General features: G+C 39.7%; 1 protein-coding gene across 6 annotated transcripts in view; it reads left to right on the top strand.

Annotated features, from left to right (window-relative positions):
* clasp2 (cytoplasmic linker associated protein 2) overlaps window positions 1–23,700 on the top strand; it is a 358,715-nt gene that overhangs the window by 80,341 nt on the left and 254,674 nt on the right. The window lies entirely within an intron of this gene.

Here is a 23,700-nt window from a genome sequence, read left to right as displayed (position 1 = left end):
TATCCTAATTGGTATTAACTTATCTTTATAGTGTTCACATTACAACGCTTCTCCCCCTTTAAATTCCAACATTTCCCCAAACGTAAAAGAATTGGGAAACAAAAAACAGTGGTTGTCAGTACCTCACTTACCTCTGAAACTTATACTAGTGTCTCAGTAACAGTTTACCAATACAAAACGCCTGAAAAACGTGGCAGATTCAACATACAGTCTAACAAAGGAAACTGTCCATTCAAATATTCAGTCTGTCAGGAGGTTTGGGAGGGCGCTGTGCTGCAACAGATGAAAATTAAGAAATCTGAGTACAGGAGCTGTCTTACTGATAGGATTGCCAACTTTCTCACTCCCAAATCAGGGACAAAAGAAGCAGTCAAATACAGGACACTTGTGTTTACCCCGAGAAAGACTACCATGACCATGAAGCCTTGTTCAGGCACCTGTGTGCGCATGCGTGACGTGCCCATGTGTGTACGTGCTGATTTTTTTCCTACAAATCGGTTTTGGCTTAATCTTCCCGATTCTGTTAAGTGAAACTACACTGTACGTAACATTATTTCTACTTTATATAGGCTCTGTATTTATCATATCATTCCTGCTTTTACTATATGTTGGTGTTATTTTAGATTTTATGTGTGATTTGGTATGATTTGGTAGGTTATTTTTTGGGTCTGGGAACACTCAAAAATTTTTCCCATATAAATTAATGGTAATTGCTTCTTTGCTTTATGCTATTTTGGCTTACGAACGGTTTCATAGGAATGCTCTACCTTAGTGGGGGAAATACGAGACAAGGGTGGTCCTGTATAGGACAAACCAACTTAGCCCAATATACCAGATGTCCTGGCTAATACGGGACATTTGGCAACCCTACTTACTGACAGACACCTCACAGACTGTCTCAAACTGGCTGTCTGTAGTTATGAGCCAAATTTCAGGGAACTAGCAGAAAGTATTCAGCCCATGTCATCACACTGAGTGCAACTGTCAATTTTTATTCATTTATTTTTTGTGTTGAAATAAAATTAAATAATGAAACATAGAATTAAAGGTGTTGTAATGTGAGCATTATAAAAATAAGTAATACTAATTGTGATAGTATTTCCGGGTTGTGGGGTTTTACTTCCGGTCTTTTCTACCACGGTGCATGGCGGGGGAGCTACACACAGGCACACTGGGCAGAAAGAACGGAACTAAAACCCCGCAACCCAGAAACAATCTCTCTTTACAAACAGCTTTCAGTAGTGGAAGTATTGCTATATTACCATTATCCTAATTAGTATTACTTATTTTTATAATGCTCACATTACAACAGTACTTGTGTATTTATTTTTCATTTTTTTTGGGATCTACTGGGAAAGTCTCAAAGATGGACTGGTCGATCATGATCGACCGGTTGGCGACCAGTATACTAAATAGAACATGTCCAAGTATATTCTTAAATGGGACTGTGTATTGATATTCCAATGGAACTTCATTATGCCTAAGTTTGTAACATTTTGTTGCACTTTAAGATTCAAGTGTAATAAACTTGTAGCAGCTACTTGCATTTCTGAGAGAAAAAAAATACGATGGATTCCAGTTACTTGGGCCATCAGTTATTCACTTAGAGCAATTCTTAAAGAACAAAAATGAATTGAGAAAATAACCTCTTTATTTGGGATACCATGCTGCTTAATTGGGACATGAGACTGTTGCTGAACAGTTTCTAAATAGTGTCAGTTGCATGCATGTGTGTGGCCATTGGACACTCTACCATACTTGGAGTGAACAGCTTTTAAATAGTGTCAGTTACATGTCTTTGTATTTAAAGATAGTTGGCCAGAACTAAGCAGGAAGACAATTCAGAACTGTTTTGCTCTCTGTGGTTTCAAGCACTCAGGCTTGGAAATGTGAGAAACGGACAGGAGTGAAAATGAAACAATTTCACTACAGCAATTTAGGAACTACGAAGAATTTAAAGGTATTGACAATCATGTTGAATGCTACAATGAAAATGAAGATTTGGTGGATGTAACAGTTTCTAACTAGCATCAGTCGTGTGCACTTGTGTGGTTGTTAGACATACTGTATTTACAGTGAACAATTTTTAAATAGTGTCTGTTGCATATGCTTGTACTATGTTATTCATATGGGCTGGCCAATGCCAATTTAAAAAGCAGTGATTTTTGACATCATGCAGGAAGGCTATAAAGACAGCCCAATATCTGCACTAGGTATTGGTGTTGATCTGTTCATTTACAATCAAAAGATTACAGCAGCACACACCAGATTAATTCCTCCATCAATAACTATTAGGAACCAATGCATAGTTTTGTAATACTGCAGCAGTATTGGCAGTGTACCAATCTGTACTTTATTTAAATACATAATTTGTTACTCAGTTAAACGGTAGTTTGTCTTTTTAAAACTATTTTCATGAAACTTGAGCTGAATGGGGCAGCTGTTTAATTGTCAAAATGTACTTGTTCCAGTGTGTCCCAAATAGCCATAATTCATTCTGTTCTGTCTTGTTTATAATCTGGGGCAGCTGGAGAGGTGGGAGAGGAGAAACAACAGAAATTACTTTCAGAGCAAGTATGATAAAGATGAGCAAAGAACAAGGGCGACCTTAATAAGCTTGAAATTTCTGGTAAAGACAACTGAGCCACTAGATAGGAATGGCAGTGGACCCCAGGCCTTACAGTGACCACAGTTATGTCAATGCCCTGCATTAACTCCCAACCTTTGTGCATTGACTGTCTCTGCAGAAGACTGGATTTATTATTAGATTCATAATAGAGTCTAACAGCAAGCCAAATTTGCGTGGATGGAGAGGATACTTCACAGGATCAGAAAAAGCTGCCGAAAGTTGCAAACTCGGGATATCTTCAAAGGTGATGCCTCAAAGTTGGCATCTATTATTAAGGGCCCCATCACCCAGGGCATGCATTCTTCTCACTGCTACTATCAAGGAGGTGGTATAGGAACCACTCAACATATTAGGAACAACTTCTTCCCCACTCTCATTAAATTTCTGAACGGACAATGAACCAACCCAAACTACCTCGCTACTTTTATCTTTTTGCACAATTTATTTAATGTTTTATTTTAGTAAATTAAATATATTTACTGTAATTTAGTTTTTATAACAAATTGCAATACACTGCTGCTGCAAGACAACATATTTCACAACATATGGCAGTGATATTAAACCCAATTCTGATTTTCTAAAGTGGCAGTGGAGAATGGCTTTTCCAGTCCTGTGCCAAATCAGGCCAGGCTCAGGTTCTCACTCCACTGATAAGGATTGTATGGGAAAGATTTAGGATTTAAGAGTACAAGCACATGATTCCCTGGAAGGTAGTGCCACAGGTAGAGAGGGTGGTGAAGAAAGGTGTTTGCATACTGATCAGAGCATTGAATATGGAAGTTGGAATGTCATACTGCAGTTGTACAAGATGTTGGTGAGGCTGCACTTGCAGTATTACCTTTAGTTTTAGCCACCCTGCTGTAAGAATGATGCCATTAATCCAAAAAGAGTGCAGTAAAGATTTATGAGGATGTTGCCAGGACTCGAGGGACTGGATTGTAGGGAGAGATTGGGCAGGATTGGACTTCCATCCTTGGAGTATAACAGACTGATGGGTATTCTTGTAGAGGTGGTGATTCAAGAACTAGAGGGCATAGGTTTTAAGATGAGAGTTGAAAAATTTCACCAGAACCTGGGTGCCAACCTTTTTCACCTGAAGGGCAGTCCGTAACTGGAAAGAATTGCTGGAGGAAGTGGCTGAGGCAGGTACAATAACAACACTTAAAAGATATTTGTACAGGTAATAGATAGGAAAGGTTGAGAGGAATATAGATCAAACATGGGTAACTAGGACTAGCTTAGAAAGGCTTCGTTGGTATGGACAGGTTGAGGTGATGGGCCTTTTTCCATGCTGTACGACTGTGTGACTCTTGACCCAGAATATTCTGTGCCTTTGTGATTCGAACGCTCATATAGGCACTTCAGTGCCGTCACTAACCCCTCTTCAGCCACTCGATCAGGTAATGCATTCCATGTGATTACCACCCCGAGTGAAGAAGATCCTTCTTGTATCTCCTCTGAATTTCTTCTCCCTTTCCCTCAGTTCTGTGCCCTCAAGTTTTATCTACGTCAGATATTGGGACAGGTTTTCTGCTGAGTCTGATGTGCCATTTCACCCTGGCTGATCCATTTCCCTGTCAACTCCATTTTCTTGCCTTCTCCCTGTGCCTTTCGTGCCCTGACCTACTAAGAACCTATTAAACTCTACATATACTCAGTGACCTGACCTCCATAGCCACATGTGGTAACTAATTCCACAAATTCACCACCCTCTGTCTAAAGAAATTCCATAAGATATAGGAACTGAAGTAGGCCATTCGGCCCATTGAGTCTGCTCCACCATTCAATCATGGGCTGATCCAATTCTTCCACCATCCCCACTACTCTGCTTTCACCCCATACCCTTTGATGCCCTGGCTAATCAAGAACCTATTTATCTCTGCCTTAAATGCACCCAATGACTTGGCCTCCACAGCTGCTCGTGGCAACAAACTCCACAAATTTACCACCCTCTGACTAAAGTAATTTCTTCGCATCTCTTTTCTAAATGGAAGTCCTTCAATCCTGAAGTCGTGCCCTCTTGTCCTGGACTCCCCGACCATGGGAAATAACTTTGCCATGTCTAATCTGTTCAGGCCTTTTAACATTTGGAATGTTTCAGTGAGTCCCCCCTCATTCTCCTGAACTCCAGAGAATACAGCTCAAGAGCTGACAGACATTCCTCATACAGTAACCCTTTCGTTCCTGGAATCATTCTCGTGAATCTTCTCTGAACCCTGTCCAATGTCAATATATCCTTTCTAAAATAAGGAGCCCAAAACTGCACACAATACTCCCAACTGTGGTCTCATAAGTGCCTTATAGAGCCTCAACATCACATCCCGGCTCTTATATTCTATACCTCTAGAAATGAATGCCAACATTCCATTTCCCTTGCTCACCACTGACTCAACCTGGAGGTTAACATTTTGGGTATCCTGCACAAAGACTCCCAAGTCCCTTTGCATCTCTGCATTTTGAATTCTCTTCCCTACCTAAATAATAGTCTGCCCGTTTATTTCTTCCACCAAACTGCATGACCATACACTTCCCAACATTGTAGTTCATTTGCCACTTTGCCCATTCACCTAAACTATCTAAGTCTCTCTGCAGGCTGTCTGTTTCCTCAACACTACCCACTCCTCCACCTATCTTTGTATCATTGGAAAATTTAGCCACAAATCCACTAATCCCATGGCCCAAATCATTGACGTACATCGTAGAAAGCAGCGGTCCCAACACCGACCCCTGTGGAACTCCACTGGTAACCGGCAGCCATCCAGAATAGGATCCCTTTATTCCCATTCTGTTTTCTGCTGATCAGCTAATGCTCCACCCATGCTACTCACTCCCCTGTAATTCCATGGGCTCTTATCTTGCTAAGCAGCCTCATAAATGGCACCTTGTCAAAGGCCTTCTGAAAATCCAAGTACATCAGATCCACTGCATCTCCCTTATCTACCCTACTTGTATTCCTTCTTATTTTTGTTCTAAATGGACATCCCTCTATTCTGACTCTGTGCTCTCTGGTCCTAGACTCATGCACTATAGGGAACATCCTCTCCACATCCACTGTATCAAGGCCTTTCAAAATTGATTAGGTTTAAATGAGATGGGTTTAAATTCCAGTGAGTAAAGCCCAGAGCCATCAATCGCTTCTCCTATGATTAGCATTTCATTCCCGGAATCATTCTCGCAAACCATCTCTGAACCCCCTCTAATGACAGCACATGGTTCCTTAAATAAGAGGCTCAAAGCTGCTCATAATACTCCAAGTGAGGCGTCGGCGATGCCTCATGAAGCTGCAGCACTGCATCCTTGCTTTTACATGCCAGTCCTCTTGAAATGAAGGCTAACATTGCATTTGCCTTCCTCACCTCTGACTTGTACCGCAAATGACCCTTTAGGAAGTACTCCCAAGTCCCTTTTTTTGCCTCCTGTTTAGAGAATAGTCTATGCTTTTATTCCTTGAACAAAAATGCTTGACCATACACTTCCCGACCCTATATTCCATCTGCCATTTCTTTGCCCTTAATCTAAGTCCTTCTGTACCCTCGCAGAACTACCTGCTCCTCGTCTATCTTTGTATTGTTTGCAAACTTGGCTACAAAGCCATCAATTCCATCATCCAAATCAATGACATACAATGTAAAAAGAAACTGTCCCAACACCACAATCTGCAGAACACCAGTAGTCACCGGCAGCCTTTGTTACCACTCTTTGTCTCCTGCCAAACAGTCAGTGTTCTACTCCCTCACGTTGTGGGATGGAGGTAAGATTTAAATAAATTGTAAATTTCCTTTCTTCTGCCTCCCCCTCTTAAAGAGTGGAGTGGTCTTTGCCATTTTCAAGTCTTCCAAATCCATTCCAGAATCCAGTGATTCTTGAAAGATCATTACTAATACCTCCACAATCTCTTCAGCCACCTCTTTTAGAACCCTGGGGTGTACACCATCTGGTCCAGGTGATATATCTACTTTCAGACCTTTCAGTTTCCCAAGCAGCTCCTTAGTAATAGCAGCAGTTACTTCAGTTTATATATAATTCCAGCTGAGATCTGACCATTGCTTCTGTAAAATTGGAGCAAAACTTCTGTATTCCTGTATTTTGTTCCCTGACTTGTTGACAGTTTTCCTATGCTGTTCTGCCACATTACTTGCTGTTTTGCTGCCTGTACAGATCTTTGGACTTGTCAGAATCAGCTGTATTTTCACTGACATCTGTCATGAAATTTGTTGTTTTGCGGCAGTAGTGCAATACATAAAGACGACTTTTAGATGCAATTGGAAATATATTAAAAAAGTGCAAAATAATGAGGTGATGTTCATGGATAGTTTGGAAATCTGATGGTCTTCAGGCTTCTGTACCACCACCTTGATGGTAGTAGCGAGAAGATGGCATTACCTGGATGGTGAAGGATGCAGCAATCTTGAGTCACTGCCTTTTGAAGATATCCTCGATGGTAGGGAAGCTAGTGCCCATGATAGAGCTGGCTGTGTTTTCAACCCTCTGCAGCTTTTTCTGATTCTGTGCATTGGAGTCTCCATACCAGGTGGTTGTGCAACTAGTCAGAATGCTCTCCATGGCACTGTACATCTGTAACATTCCAAATCTCACACTGTTAGTGAAGTATAGTCATTCACATATGTACATCAGCATGTTAGGCCCGGGGTAGATCCTCTGAGACGTTGATATCCAAGAACATGAAACTGCTCACTCTTTCCACTGCTGACCCCTTGATGAGGACTGATGTATGTTCCCTTAACTTCCCCCTTAAACCCAGGATTAATTCCTTGGTCTTACTGATATTGAGTGCAAGCTGGTTGTTGCTACACCATTCAACCAGTCTGTCTATCTCACTCCTTTACACCTCTTCGTCACAGTCTGAGATTGTCCTCCACCTCCTTCTGTTCCTCAGTACTCCCAAACACCCAACCATTCATGGTGTTATTAGAACTCCAAAAATCTGTTTCCTGGTATTTGTCTGGAATGAACTCCATCTGTCATTTTTTTGGTCCATTTAACCAACATATTGATATCTCTCTGCAGCCTAAGATTACCTTTCACACTGTCAACAACCCCACCTGTCTTTGTATCGTAGTTTGATTTATTTGGCATAAAGAATGCATCTACCACTTTGAATATATTTAATCACATGGCATCTACTATCTTCTATGGTTGAGCATGTTGCAGGTTCAGCACAAAGGCCATCATGGTTCTGGACTCTCCAAATAATGGAAATCTCCTATGTACCTATCTGTATCAGTCCTTCAGAATGAACTGTTAGCCAATGTTGGAAGTCCGTCGATCAAATTGTTTATTGACTTGGCTGCGAAATTGGCTGAAAGGAAAGAGACAAATCAATAAGTAGCCTTAGTTACAAATTCACATTCTCATCATGTGCATCTGTGAAGAGGAAGGCTTATTTTCAGAAAATGTGTAGTAATAACCAATATTAAGAAAAATCAGTAAGACTGCTAACTACAGAGATATATCCTTCCTATTTGCCACAGGCTTGTTGTCTTTATGGTTCTCAACTAACACCTGTCAGTAACTAAAGAACTGCTCTCTGAATTGCATTGTGAATTCCTTCCATCAAGAGGACAGTGGATGAGATTTTCACAGCATGGGATAGCACTGATGACGTAGGACTAGTTGTCAAGCTTTGATAGTCTCCACTGGGTGTCTGTTTATCCTCTGGTATTAGCATATCTGATTCAGACAAATTAGCCTGCGTGTTTTTCTCAGGCCTCCAATTTACCGTACTCTTATGATCTGGGGTGTGGAGTGTTAAGTCTGCTATGGCCTTCAACCTCATTGTTTTCAGTGGCATGCTAGCTGCTTTCATTTCTTTTCCTGCACTCTCTTCTCCCCCCCACCCCCGGTGGTTCAAGCAACCTTTCTATTTTAAAAAAAAGAGAAACACTTAATCAATCCTTAATATAAATTAGTTTGGTGAACTTTCAATTGAAATAGAAATAATTAGGCATTAACTGAGACATGACCATGTGTAGACATAGGGCAATTGAGGATTTTTGTGTCTTGGCCTGTTATATTTTTCATCAACATTCTGAATCTTCACTGTTTTGTTGAAGGGCTTAACATCAGATATTGGAACATCATTTGCAGTCACTGTTCAGGGGCAATTCATCTGTGTGTATGCTGGCTAAACCTCTTCAAACCAATGAATACCTGAAAGAACTCCTGATTTCTCAATGTTCAGAGACCCTGATAGTCCAGCATCTTGAATGTGAGTCGAGAAGTTAGAACTCAAATTGGTTTTGAATTCTAAACTGTGTGAAGTCAGGAATACAAGAGCAAATAACTGATTGTGGACTTCAGAGAGGATAAGATGAGGGAACAGACACCAGTCCTCATATGATAGAGGGATAAGATGTGGAAAGAGTGAGCAATTTCAAGTTCCTGAGCGTCAGTATCTTTGATGATCTATCCTTGACCCAGCCTACCGATGCAGCTACAACGAAGGCAGGACAGTGGCTCTATTTCATTCGGAGTTTGAGGAGATTTGGTATATCACCGAAGGCACTTGTAAGTTTCTGCAAATGTACTGTGGAAAGCATTCTAACTGGTTGCATCACCTTCTGGTTTGGGAGGGGGATGCTGGTGCTACTACAAGGGATCAAAGTAAGCCACAGAGTTGTAAACTTAGTCAGCTGCATCATGGGCACTAACCTCTGCAGTATCCAGGACATCTGCAAAAAGTGATGCCTCAAAAAGGTGGCATCCATAAATAAGTACCCCCATCACCGAGGACATGCTCTCTTCTCAATGCTACCATCAGGAAGGAGGTACAGGAGCCTGAAAGCACACACAAAGTTTCAGGAACAGCTTCTTCCTCTCAGCCATCCGATTTCTGAATGGACATTGAACCCATGACCACTACCTCATCATCATTATCATCAGGTGCCATGCCCAGTTTGAGCTTTGACTTCCATGGCCCACACACTCCTGTTTTGGGTCAAGTGGATCAATTCATTGGTATTCATTTCCAGTTCTCTGGCTGCTGTCTCCATCATCATTTGTCTTTGTCTTCCTCTTGCTTTCTTCCCTTCAATCTTTCCCATAATTACCGTGCATTCTAACTCCTCTTTCCTAATCACATGTCCAATGAAGTTACATTGCCTTTTCATGATCTCATACATCATTTCTCTTTTTGTGTTTGCTCTGTTCATGACATCCTCGTTAGATATTCGTTTTGTCCATGATATTCTTTGCATCCTCCTTAAAAACCACATCTCTGCTGCTTCAATTCGTTTCCTCATGTTACTAGATATTGTCCAACATTCTGAGCCATATAACATAACTGAATAAACGTAACATTTCAGTGCTCTGAGGTGGGTTGTCATGCCTGGTTAGTATACTGTTCATTTTCGTAAAGGTGTCTTGCCATCACTATTCTTCTTTTGATGTCCATGTCGCACCTGCCTTCTGATGTCACCCAGCTTCCTAAGTAGCAAAAGTTCAGTAGCTCAGTATTTTTTTTTAGTTTTTGCAGTACTTATTTAATTTAACTATTTATGATTTGGAATTCAACCAAACAAAAACCTCGTGATATTCCAATTTAAGAAATCTTGATTTGAGCGAAAGCTGTGTATCACCCTTCCTCCTTGGAGTCATTCATCTGCATAAAGCATTTTTCTCCTTCCAACAGCATCTTGCGGCATTTTCCCTTCTGTCCTGCTCTGCAGCTTCCATCAAAAGACCCCAAACCAGACTACTGTCCTTCAGAAAACTTTTCCCCACCACTCTCGAGAACCTTCTTTTGCATCCCACAGTCCTGATTGGCTGACTCACATTCCTAAGCTGGATAACGTATGTCCTTTTTTTAACCAAAGCCAAAGCATGCTTTCCAGCATGGCACACTGCTTTTACAGAAAAGTGCTACGGGTCAACCTTCTCTAATCCGACTACCTGTAATCCAGTTCCGTTGATAATCCGCACTGATTTCAAATTTTCCAGGCCACCTTACCAATCTGCTGTGCATTGTTTTGGTTGCGTTAGATCTGGTCACGTGTTGGCACGCTCCTGTAAGCACAGACAGGCGATTCCTGGTTGTTTTCCTGCATTTATTAATATCATTTGCGTGAGCTGCACCCACCAGTGGCGGGGGAGCTGGCGCGCGCTGGGTCAGTCTGCTTTCTCGCCTGCCTGCCGGCAGTTACACACTGCCCTCAGGCATCGCCCGGCTGGCACTCCATTCTCTTCTGCCTACGACCTCAGATCAGATGTGGTCACCTGCTGAATTTAAGCATATTACTAAGCAGAGGAAAAGAAACTAACGAGGATTCTCTCAGTAACTGTGAGTGAAGAGGGAAGAGCCCAGCGCCAAATCCCCGGGTGGGGGGTGGGGGGCAGTTAACTACAAATCTGTGTCTTTGCTATCGCTTAGTTCACGCTGGTAGAGGGTGTGCTTTATTTTTTGCCGGTTGGGAGGGGAGATTGTTGCTCACTGCTGCTTATGCACAGGATGGAGGGGAATTTAGGGGTTCTAACATTTAACTGTTGTTCATTCTTTGGGGCACTCCTCTGTTTTCGTAGATGGTTGCAAAGAAAAAGCATTTCAAGATGTATATTGTATACATTTCTCTGACATTAAATGAACCTTTGAATCCTTTGATATTTTAAAGGTATGATCAGGCGGTTAGCTATTGCTTAATGTGATCCTTCTGTAATTCGGCATTTTCACTAATCCGGCACTCCTCAGATCCCAATGGTGCCGGATTATAGAAGGTCGGCTTGTAATGTAAACTACCTCAGCATAGCCACTCTCCCCCCACCAAAAATAGTCATGTCCTCATGACTTTGGAATTCATTAAACCATTATTAATGACATAGTATTCAAATAATTTTCTTGATTTCAGGCCCCCCCCCCCCAATTCTTTTGTAAATGGAAGTAACACATCGCACTTTTGGGATGGATGCAACCTTCTGTTTTCCCCAGTGTATTATATTCGAGCCTATCTGGGGGTTTTCTGACTGTCTGACCTCCTTGTCACATTATCAGCTTCTTCAGCCTTAGGCACTTCTTGTGAACTTCTGATCTTCTAGAGGAAGCCTCCCCCATGTCTATCACTCATACCTCCTGGTGGTTGTGGCCCCCCTGCTCCATGACTGAACTTAGCTTCATTTCAGTTTAAGCAGGTGCTGCTGAACATCTTCAACCTCTGCTGGTGCTAACTGGTGAGACCTCTCTCAGAAATGTGTGGCTTCTGTCATTGTGATAGTGTGGCATGTACCCTTGGAACAATGAACATCAAACTCAAAAGGCACCTTTGCATTCCAATATCTTCTCAGTTAATCTCCTTTTCCATTCCTTGGGTATCGGTGAATCACCAAAGTTGAATGACTTTAATGTCAACTTCCTCGATCGAGGAGAATCATATTCTTCTTTCCCATTGGGTGTGGGCTTGACGCCAGAGAACACCCCCAGCCTACGATAACTTTGGCATTTATCAACCAGTGAAGGGCCGAAATCAACTCAGCATTTCCATCAACCATTGAAGGACCTTTCACATCCAACAACTCTTTCCCCTCATTTCCGCAGAAATGAGAACAACTTGTCTTTAAAGTCTTCACCCTCAGCTACATGCCATCCTTGTCTAAAAATATGGACTGCCTGTAGCCCTGCCTCTCAAGGCAGTGCAACTTCAGTTACGTCACTGCTAATCTGGACTAACACGACATCCTTACCAGGTGATTGATCAAAGCGCCATTCAATCAGCATAACATTCCCAATGCTTTTACACAACTTGGCACTCTCCATAGCAATTCGTTGGGAATTTGGACTTCCACCCTGCTCAGAATGCAAGCATTATTAGTAGATAACCTCTTTGAATATCACCAACACTTTATCCCTGTGGCTTCCAGAATAAGGTACCTTAATCACTTTCCCCGACACTAATTTAAACCACTTAATCAATCCTGAAACAGCATTCAAAAAACAAATGTCACTCCACTCTTTAAGAAGGGAGGAAGGCAAAAGAAAGCGAATTATATGCCAGTTAGTCTAACTTCAGTGGTTGGGAAAGTGTTGGAGTCTGTTGTTAAGGATGAAGTTTTGGGGTACTTGGAGACTAATGATAAAGTAAGTCAATGTCAGCATGGTTTCTGTAAAGAGAAATTTTTTTCTTTTTCAATCTTTTTATTAATTTCAAAATATAGAAACAAAACATAGCAATAATACAGATAATATGAGATGCATTGATACATTTAAAAAAAGAGTAATTGCAAAATCAAATAGTGGAAATTACCAAAACTCCCATACATGTAGAACTGATCACGGATTATATAAAGCAAAAAAAAAAGGGAAAAGAAAGAAAAAGAGAAAAAAAACCCATCCCAAAAGAAAAAAAAACCAACTAAACTAAAAGACTTGGGCAAAACTAACAACTTAAAAATGGAAAAGAAGAAAACCTCAGTGTCGATGATTCCATTCCCCTCCAACAACAGTACAGAGAAATAAAACAAGTTTGGAAATGATCAAATTACATCAAATGAAAATGCTGAATAAATGGCCTCCAAATCTTTTTCAAACTTAATAGAAGGGTCATAAACTGCACTTCTAATTTTCTCCAGATTCAAACACACCATAGTTTGTGAAAACCAATGAAATACAGTAGGAGGGTTGATCTCTTTCCAATTCAACAAAATGGACCTTCTAGCTATTAAAGTAAGAAATGCAATCATCCTTCGTGATAAAGAGGTTAAATTATTTGAGTCTATCATTGGTAGTCCAAAGATAGCAGTAATTGGATGAGGTTGTAAGTCTATATTTAGGACCGTTGAAATAATATCAAAAATATCTTTCCAATATTTCTCCAACAAGGGACATGACCAAAACATGTGAGTTAAAGAAGCAATCTCAGACTGGCATCTGTCACATATTGGATTAATATAAGAGTAATAACGAGATAGTTTATCTTTGGACATATGAGCCCTGTGGACTACTTTAAACTGTATCAACCTATGCTTAGCACATACAGAGGATGAATTCACCAACTGAAGAATTTTTTCCCATTTTTCAGTCGGTATATTAATCTCAAGTTCTCTTTCCCAGTCAGCTTTAATTTTATTAGAGGCATCAGGACATAAATTCATAATTATATTATATATAATTGCTATTACACCTTTCTGAGAAAGATTTAAGTCTAAGATTTTTTCCAAAGTGTCCATTGGATATGGGTGTGGAAAATTAGGAGAGACAGTAATTAAAAAGTTTCTAATCTGTAGATATCTAAAAAAGTGAGATCTGGGTAAGTTATATTTATTAGAGAGTTGATCAAAAGACATAAAACAGTTATCCAAGAATAAATCGCGAAAAGATATTATACCTTTGGTTTTCCAATCAAAGTAAGCTTGATCCATCGTGGAAGGTTGAAAAAGAAAATTTGATATAATGGGACTTGCTAGAATGAATTGATTAAACCCAAAAAATCTTCGGAATTGAAACCATATACGTAAAGTATGTTTAACTATTGGGTTATTCATTTGTTTATATGATTTAAAAGAAGTAAAAGGAAGTAAAGTTCCTAAAACCGAACCCAAGGAAAACCCTTGTAATGAATTAGATTCAAGATTTACCCAATGAAGGTTTAAAGATGCATCCAAATCTTGTAGCCAAAATTTTAAATATCGAATATTAATTGCCCAATAATAGAATCTAAAATTTGGGAGGGCAAGTCCCCCCTCCTTCTTGGATTTCTGTAAATATCTTTTACCTAACCTAGGATTTTTATTCTGCCAAATATATGAAGAAATTTTTGAATCTACATTATCAAAAAAAGATTTTGGGATAAAAATTGGAACCGATTGAAATATATACAAAAATTTAGGCAAAATGATCATCTTAATAGCATTAATCTGACCAATCAAAGACAAAGAGATTGGGGACCATTTGGTAAATAAAAGTTTAATCTGATCAATTAAAGGTAAAAAAATTAGCTTTAAATAAATCTTTATATTTTTTGGTAATTGTTATCCCTAAGTATATGAATGAATCAGTAACCAATTTAAATGGTAAACGTCCATAAATAGGTACATGCTTATTTAAAGGGAATAATTTACTCTTACTAAGATTCAATTTGTAACCAGAAAAGTTACTAAATTGAGCTAACAGATCTAAGATAGCAGGAATTGACTTCTCCGTGTTAGAGATATATAACAACAAATCATCTGCATATAATGATAGTTTATGTATTTCATTTCCACGGGTAATACCAACAATATTTGGCGAGTCACGGATAGCAATTGCTAAAGGTTCAAGAGCAATATTAAATAGTAAAGGACTAAGAGGGCAACCTTGCCTAGTACCGCGAAAAAGATGAAAAAGAATTATTTGTACAAACCGAGGCTACCGGGGAGTAATATAACAATTTAATCCAAGATATAAATGTCAAATTAAAATTACATTTCTCAAGAACATTAAATAAATAAGGCCATTCAACTCTGTCAAAGGCTTTCTCAGCATCTAATGAGATAATACATTCCGGGGTAGTAAGTGAGGGGGTATAAACAATATTCATTAACCTCCTAATATTAAAAGATGAATAGCGATTTTTAATAAATCCGGTTTGATCCATGGAAATAATTTGAGGTAACACCTTCTCCAGTCTAGTAGCTAGAATTTTTGAAAAAATTTTTGAATCTACATTCAGAAGAGATATCGGTCTGTAGGATGCACAATCCGTAGGATCTTTATTCTTTTTAAGAATTAAGGAAATAGAGGCTTCATAAAACGATTGTGGTAATTTACCTAAACTAATTGCTTCCTTAAATATTCTAGACAACTTAGAAGAAAGAATGGAGGGAAAAAATTTTAAAAATTCCACTGTAAACCCATCGGGACTGGGTGCTTTACCGGAATTTAATGATGAGATTGCAGTTATTATTTCTTCCTCTGAAATGGAAGTTTCTAATGATAGGCAATCTTCGGGAGATAGTTTCGGAAAACTCAATTTACTTAAAAAATCATGCATGAAATTAGAATCATGAGGAAAATCAGAGTGATATAAAGAGGTATAAAATTCTTGAAAGGTTTGGTTTATCCCAACATGATCAATTGTGAAAGTATCATCCTGTTTGCGGATCTTAGTAATTTGACGTTTAACCGAATCAAATTTCAATTGGTTAGCCAGTAATTTACCCGATTTATCACTATGAATATAAAAATCACTTCTAGTTCTCATTAATTGATTTTCGATCAAGGATGTTAATAATAAGCTATGTTCCAATTGGAGTTCAACTCTGTGTTTGTACAGCTCCTTGCTAGGAGAAATAGCATATTTTTTATCGACTTCTTTAATTTTATCAACCAGCAGAAGTATTTCATTGTTAATACGTCTTTTCAAACCAGCCGAATAGGAAATAATCTGACCACGGATATAAGCTTTAAAGGCGTCCCAAACAGTTCCGTTGGAAACTTCATCCGTAGTATTAGTTGAAAAGAAGAAATCAATCTGCTCCTTTATAAATTTGACAAAGTCCTGATCTTGAAGCAAAATAGGGTTAAATCGCCATTGTCTGGTAGTACAAAAGGTATCCATTAACTTGATGGAAAGTTTCAATGGAGCATGATCTGAAATAGCAATAATGTCATAATTACAATCAACTACATATGGAATCAAACAAGAGTCATTCAGGAAATAATCAATTCGGGAAAAAGAACGGTGTACATGTGGAAAAAAAGGAGAATTCCTTATCATTTGGATGTAGAAATCTCCAAATTTCTGAAATCCCAGCATCCAACATAAAAGAGTTGATAATAGTAGCCGACTTATTCGGTAAAGCCGGACTACTAGTGGATCTATCCAACATGGGATTCAAACATAAATTAAAATCACCGCCCATTATCAACATATACTCATTTAAATTAGGAAGGGAAGTGAATAAATGTTTAAAGAATTCAGGATAATCCACATTCGGAGCGTAAACATTAACCATAGCGACCTTTTTATTAAAAAGTACCCCCGTAATTAACAGAAATCTGCTATTAGGATCTGAAATAATGTCTTGATGAATAAATGTAATTGAGGGATCAATAAAAATTGAAACGCCTTTAATTTTGGCTTGAGCATTTGAGCGGTATTGTTGTACTTTCCAAAACTTAAAGAAGCGTTGACTGTCCTCTTTCCTTACATGAGTCTCTTGAGCAAAGATAATATGAGCATTCAGTCTTTGGAATATTTTGAAAATCTTTTTCCGTTTTATTGGATGGTTTAAACCATTTGTATTCCAAGAGACAAAATTAATAGAATGAGCCATAACTAAAAATTAACCCTTTGGTAAGTAAGGGGTTAACCATAATGTGAGCTCATGAAATCGGAAGAGGAATACATGATTAGAGAGGAACCGGAAATCTCGACACTGGGGACATCTTTGTAGTTCTGAACCAGCCCAATAGAAAAAATTAAAGAAGAAAAAGACAACCCCCTCCCCCAACCCCAAGTAGAAACCCAAACTGAGCCAAAGAAGGCTGAAGAAAGCACTAGCTAATACTAACTTTAACCCCAATTCTGCAGGGGGCAACTCCAAAAATATATGTTAAATAAGTGACCTCCCGAAGACTAATATAAGTGAAAAATAAACAGTATTGTAAATTAGTCTCCATAGTAAAAATTACTAAAATATATAAAATAAAAGAAACCAGTATCAGTGCATATAATTAGTTAATTATAAACGAGTAAATAAAAAAAAACGCTTCCAAAATAAGAAAAATGGATTATGGGAAGAAGATGCATAAGAACATGGCGTCCCGAAAAAAACCAAAAATTATAGAAAAAGAAAGACAAGTCGCCATTTTAATTATGCGAGAATCAAAAATAGGAAGCATATAACTGCAAATGACCGTCGGATCGGATCATTAGTAAAAACAAAAAAGGATAGATTAAAACAAAAGGTTAACTAAGGGAAAGTGATGTTATTCACAGAAGATAAATATTCCATATAAATTCTAGAATAATCACTATAGTAATAACCAAAGAACAAAAAAACAAAAATCTTAAACTTATAAAAAACCTTCATCGCACAGTAGTAGAAGGTTTATTTTGAGGAAAAAAAAACCAGAGAGAAAAAAAATTGGTGCTGAAAGCACCAAACACAGACTAAGAGAGGGTATCTGTATCAGATGGGAAATTATCATCCAAAAAGCTTCGAGCGGCTGTTGTAGAGTGGAAGACACGACGATTTCCATCGGGAAGAGAGATTCTGAGTCGTGCAGGATACAGTAGTGCCGGTTTGAGATTTTTTTGATAGCATTCCGACATTAAAGGTTTAAAAGTCAGTCGTTCCTTCATCACTTCAGGACTGTAGTCTTGAACTATCCTGAAGGAATGCTGATGATACTTGATCATCCCTTGTCGACGAGCGACCTGGAGAAGTTGTTCTTTAACATTAACATAATGGAAACGAAGAATAACTGGTCTGGGTTTGGAAACAGCCGCTGCCGACTTTACCCACGGTATACGATGGGCGCGGTCGAGTAATGGAGGATCATTGGGAAAAACTGAACCGAACGAATCCTTTAAAAGTTGAGCAAAGAATATTACAGGATCTCCAACCTCAACATCCTCGGGTAAACCAATTAAACGTAAATTTTGTCTTCTCGATCGATTCTCAAGATCCATAACTTTGGATTTAAGTTGTTGGAGCTGTTTAGTAGTTGAAGCTAGATTCTTCTCTAAGATCTCAACTTTTGTATCCACCTTCTGAGATTTAGTATCCAGCTCAGAAATTTTTGCATCGTGTTTTTGAACATCAGCATTCAGGAATTTCAAAGATTCCGTGATTGATTTTAAATCTTCATTGAGGCTTTGACGATGTTGTTCAAATTGAGCAGTTAAACTTTCAGATAATTTTATCCGATGCTGCTCAAACATTTCCTCCAAACACTTCACCATAACTTCGTAAGTTAATTCCGTTGGTTTAGAGTCACCTTTCTTCTTTCCTCCGTTCCCATCAGCGTCTTTCCCATCTTTGGTTTTAGATCTCGTACTCATTTCTTTAAGCTCAAAAGTTGCGATTGACAAAAGGAAGTCAATTAATCGGTAATTCAGAGAGATAAAGTAAGTCTTCTGGTGTACTTAAAGTTGATTAGATCAAGGAGATCATAGGTTAAAAAGGATAACAGGAATGGAGCGAAGCCAGAGAGACGACCTCACTCCATGAGCGCTCCCTGCAGAATCGTAAAGAGAAATCTTGCCTGACAAATCTTTTGGAGTTCTTTGAGGAAGTAACAAACGGTGCACAAAGGAGAGGCAGTGGATGTCATTTACTTGGATTTTCAGAAAGCATTTGAAGGTGCCATACATGAGATTGCTAAAACAAGTTAAAGTTCTTTGGCATTGCAGGAAAGATGCTGGCATGGATGAAGGAGTGGCTGACGGGCAGGAGGCAGAGAGTGGGAATAAGGGGGCCCTTTTCTGGTTGGCTGCCAGTGACTAGTGGTGTTCTTAAGGGGTCAGTATTGGGACCACTACTTTTCACATTGTATTCTATCTGCCACTTTTTTGCCCATGTTTCCAATTTGTTTAAGTCGTGCTGCAATCGCATTGTTTCCTCAGCGCACCCTACCCCTCCACCTATCTTCATATCATCTGCAAACTTGGTCACAAAGCCATCAATTCCATTATCCAAATCACTGACAAACAGTGTTGGAAAATGTACAATAATGCATTCTGATAAAAGGAACAATAGTGCAGATTATTATCTAAATGGGGAGAAGGTTCAAACGTCAGATGTGCAGAGAGACTTGGGAGTCCTTGTGCAAGACTCCAGAAGGTTAATTTACAGGTTGAGTCTGTGGTGAAAAAGGCAAATGCAATGCTGGCATTTATTTTAAGGGTAATAGAATATAAAAGCAAGGAGATAATGCTGAGGTTTCATAAGAAACTGGTCAGGCCACTCTTGGAGTATTGTCAACGTTTTGGGCCCCATATCTCAGAAAGGATGTGTTGTCATCGGAGAGAGTCCAAAGGAGGTTCACGAGGATGATTCTGAGAATGAAGGGGTTAGCAGGAGTGTTTGGCAGCTTTGGGGCTGTACATACTGGAATTTAGCAGGATGTTGGCGGGGGGGGGGGTGGAGGTGGCACTGGATCTCATTGAAACCTGCCAAATGTTGAAAGGACTAGATGGGGTGGATGTGGAGAGGATGTTTCCTATGATGGGGTTTCCAGGCCTAGAGGGCACAGCTTCAAAATTGAGGAGCAACCTTTTGGAACCGAGGTAAAGAGGAATTACTTTAGTCAGAGAGTAGTGAATCTGTGGAATGCTCTGCCACAGGCTGCAGTGGAAGCCAAATCCATGGGATATTTAAGGCAGAACTTGATTGTTTCAAAGGATATGGCGAGAAGGCAGGTGTATGGGGTTGAGTGGGATCTGAGATCAGCCACGACGGAATGGCAGAGCAGACTCAACAGACTGAATAGCCTAATTCTGCTCCTGTGTCTTATGGTCTTAAAGAAATCTCCAGACAAAATCCCCACAAAATGTAACTCTCTCTCCAGGCTTGTATGCAAACTTGGCTCGTTAGCTAACTCAGCTAACAGCCGCATGACTCACCAGTGAAAAGGCCACCTTTCACAAACAAAATATGTCTAGGGTCGGTATGATTTGGGGTTCAACCAAATTGGAACGTTATGATGTTCTGATTAAATAAACCTTGATTTAAATGAATGCTGTGTAAAAACTCCCCTTACACAATTATTCGGCAGGAAATAATTGTACACTGCATAAAATTGTAAAGAATTTCTATTTACCAATTTCTGATTTATCGAACAGTTAATAGGAAAAAAGAAGAGGGCCCATTACAATTAAACCAGTCCAATGTGCACATAATCATTGGAGCTCACACTGGAGTATTCAGGCATGTATCTCTTGCTCATACTCCGGGGCCATGGTCTGTGTGAAAACACCCACCACATTTTCGAACTCCCCTCGAAGTCTGTCTCTGTCTCTTGTACTGCCCTTCCTCCCTGCAACCATTCATCTGCACAAAGCACTTCTTTCAAATGGGACTGTCCTTCCAATGGCATCCTGTAGTATCTGCCCTTCTGTCCTGCACCCCAGCTCCCGCTAAAAGATCCCGAACCACGCTACTGTCCTTCAGAAAACTCTTCCCTACAGCTTTGCAGAATGCTCTCTCTCATCCCACAATCCTGATTGGGGGACTCGTATTCCTAAGCTGGACAGCAGGGGTCCTTGCCTTAGCCAAAGCCAAAACACACTTTATACTTTATATACTTTATACTTTATTGTCGCCAAACAATTGATACTAGAACATACAATCATCACAGCAATATTTGATTCTGCGCTTCCTACTCCCTGGATTACAAATCGATAGTAAATATTAAAAATTTAAATTATAAATCATAAATAGAAAATAGAAAAATGGGAAGGAAGGTAGTGCAAAGAAACCGAGAGGCAGGTCTGCATATTTTGAGGATGCAGCCCAGATCCGGATCAGGATCCGTTCAGCAGTCTTATCACAGTTGGAAAGAAGCTGTTCCCAAATCTGGCTGTACGAGTCTTCAAGCTCCTGAGAACTTCTCCCAGAGGGAAGAGGGACAAAAAGTGTGTTGGCTGGGTGGGTCGTGTCCTTGATGATCCTGGCAGCACTGCTCCGACAGCACGCGGTGTAAAGTGAGTCCAAGGACGAAACACTTTCCAGCATAGCACACTGCTTTTGCAGGAAACTGCCACTATAAACTACCTCACAGCATAGCATTAGAAATCTTAACCAGGGCATTAAATGTACTTTTTATAATTCACATTTTTTTCTATTACTGTGTATTGCACTGATGCCACAAAGACAACAGGTTTCACAATATATGCTGCTGATACTAAACATGTTTCTGGTTCTGCATCAGAGCAGTATCCAGTCTGTGGGCTGGGTGATGATTTGGAGCACAGAACACCAGTTGTCAGGACAGATCTAGAACCCACAGTGCTTAAATGACAGTTCACTGAAAAATTTATTAAACTCCAGCGTGTAAAAGTTAAGATAATTAACATCTACTAGTCCAGAAAATTTGCTCAACTGGCTTTACCAAAATCCTAAGGGTGCTGGGTTATCAATTTCAATGTAGTGTGTAGTGATTTTATTATTATGCCTGTCAGAAGTCTATTTGTATATTCTGTTGACTGACCCTCCTACAAGTTGACTACTCCAAGGGTCTTCAATTGTCTCCTTGTATAGGGCCCTTATTACAAAAGCATTGCACCTAGATTTGTTACATTGCTTGTTCATGGGTATCCAACCAGCATTCTTCCACATCCTTCTCAGTCAGCTGAGTGCCTAATTTGGTTCAGAAATTTGCCCGTGTAGTCGGCAAACTACAGGAAATATTGTATTCTGTAACATTTATTGGCTCAGCAGTTTCTTTCAAGACTTTTGCTGAATCTGGCTTCACGTTGTCTCTGCCGATCGAGTGACTCATGAAAGATGGTTTTATTTTGCTCATTCAAATTCATCTCCTGTGTCTTGCTTCTGTCCACCATGACTCTGCCTCTTTCACTGCTTTGCCTTCTCTGAGCACACAGTAGTATTTACCCCACAGAAATCCACAAATACACCATCTAGTCTTTGCTTTCTTCGATGTGTTTTGAATCAAAAAGACGTTCTTCAACTTAGCGTGATACTGAAGCAAGTTAAACGTAATATCTTCTCGTACAGTTCTGCACACCCGATCCCATTTGCTACCTATCCAGTACCCTGACGATGGAGGTTTTGACAGGATCAGGCTAATCAACTGTTCTTATACCAGGAACAAGCAGAACATTTAAGAGGCATCCTCCCACTGCTGCCTGTTAGGAGTTTGCGCATTTTCCCCATGATCACGTGGGTTTCTTCGAGGTGCTATGGTTTCCTCCCACAGTACAAATACATGCCATTTGGTAGGTTAAGTAGTCATTGGAAATTGCCCTGTGTTTAGGCTAGGATTAAATCAGGATTGCTGGGCAGCGTGTCTCAAAGGACTGGAAGGGCCTATGCGGTGCTGTATCTCAATAAAACAAACATAGACATTTATTTTCAATAAGCAAAGTATAGAATATTTATGGTATGGAATTTTAATATATGATGGTTAGCAGGGCTGAATAACCTATTTCAATGTTGTACAACTCTTAAGACTTTATGATGATGCCTTTAATGCCATTAAAGTCTCCTACTTTGAAGCAAATTGTCAATTTGTAATTTGATTTCTGAATGCTACCAAGCATGTAGCCAAATGTGTTCAATGGAACCTTTGTCAATCCCTTCATTTGTTTTCTTCAATTACTAGAACATGATTTGGTACGGCTGCCATTCATCTTTCTGTTTGAAGTTATTGTAATTAGATTAGATTATGAGGACACGTAGTCCTTTTTTATTGTCATTTAGTAATGCATGCATTAAGAAATGATACAATATTCCTGCGGTGTGATATCACAAGAACACAGGACAGACCAAGACTGAAAAACTAACAAAACCACGTAATTATAACATATAGTTACAACAGTGCAACAATACCATAACTTGACGAAGAACTGTCCATGGCACAGTAAAAAAGTTCAAAGTTTCTCAGAAGTCCCACATCTCACACAGATGGGAGAAGGAAGAAAACTCTCCCTGCCATGCCCGACCGCAGTCTGACTCTGAGTCGTCCGAAAACTTCGAGCTCTGATCAGCCCTCCGACAGCGAGTATCGAGTGCCATCTCTATCTGAATGCTTCAACCTCAGCCTCGGTCCCCAGCATCAGGCAAAGCGGGGGATTTTGAGCCCTACCCTCCGGAGATTCTTGATCGCACATTAACAATAGCGGTGAACCAGGCATTTCAGAAATTTCTCCAGATGTTCCTCTGCTTCTCACGTCTGTCCTCATCAAATCAGAATTGTCCATGGCCCCATTTAACAGAAACGATATCATTTCACCCGAGAGCTGCGGGCGCTGCGTCGCGCTGCCATTTTCTCCTCCCACCTATGTTAGAAACATAGAAAATCTACAGCACAATACAGGCCCTTTGGCCCACAAAGCTGTGCCGAACATGTCTTTACCTGAGAAATTACCTTGGGTTACCCATAGCCCTCTATTTTTCTG

This window comes from Mobula birostris, chromosome 1 (genome assembly GCF_030028105.1).
Source record: "Mobula birostris isolate sMobBir1 chromosome 1, sMobBir1.hap1, whole genome shotgun sequence".
Classification (NCBI taxonomy): domain Eukaryota; kingdom Metazoa; phylum Chordata; class Chondrichthyes; order Myliobatiformes; family Myliobatidae; genus Mobula; species Mobula birostris.
The sequence above is the reverse complement of the archived record's forward strand: the minus strand, read 5'-3'. Positions and strand labels throughout refer to the sequence as shown.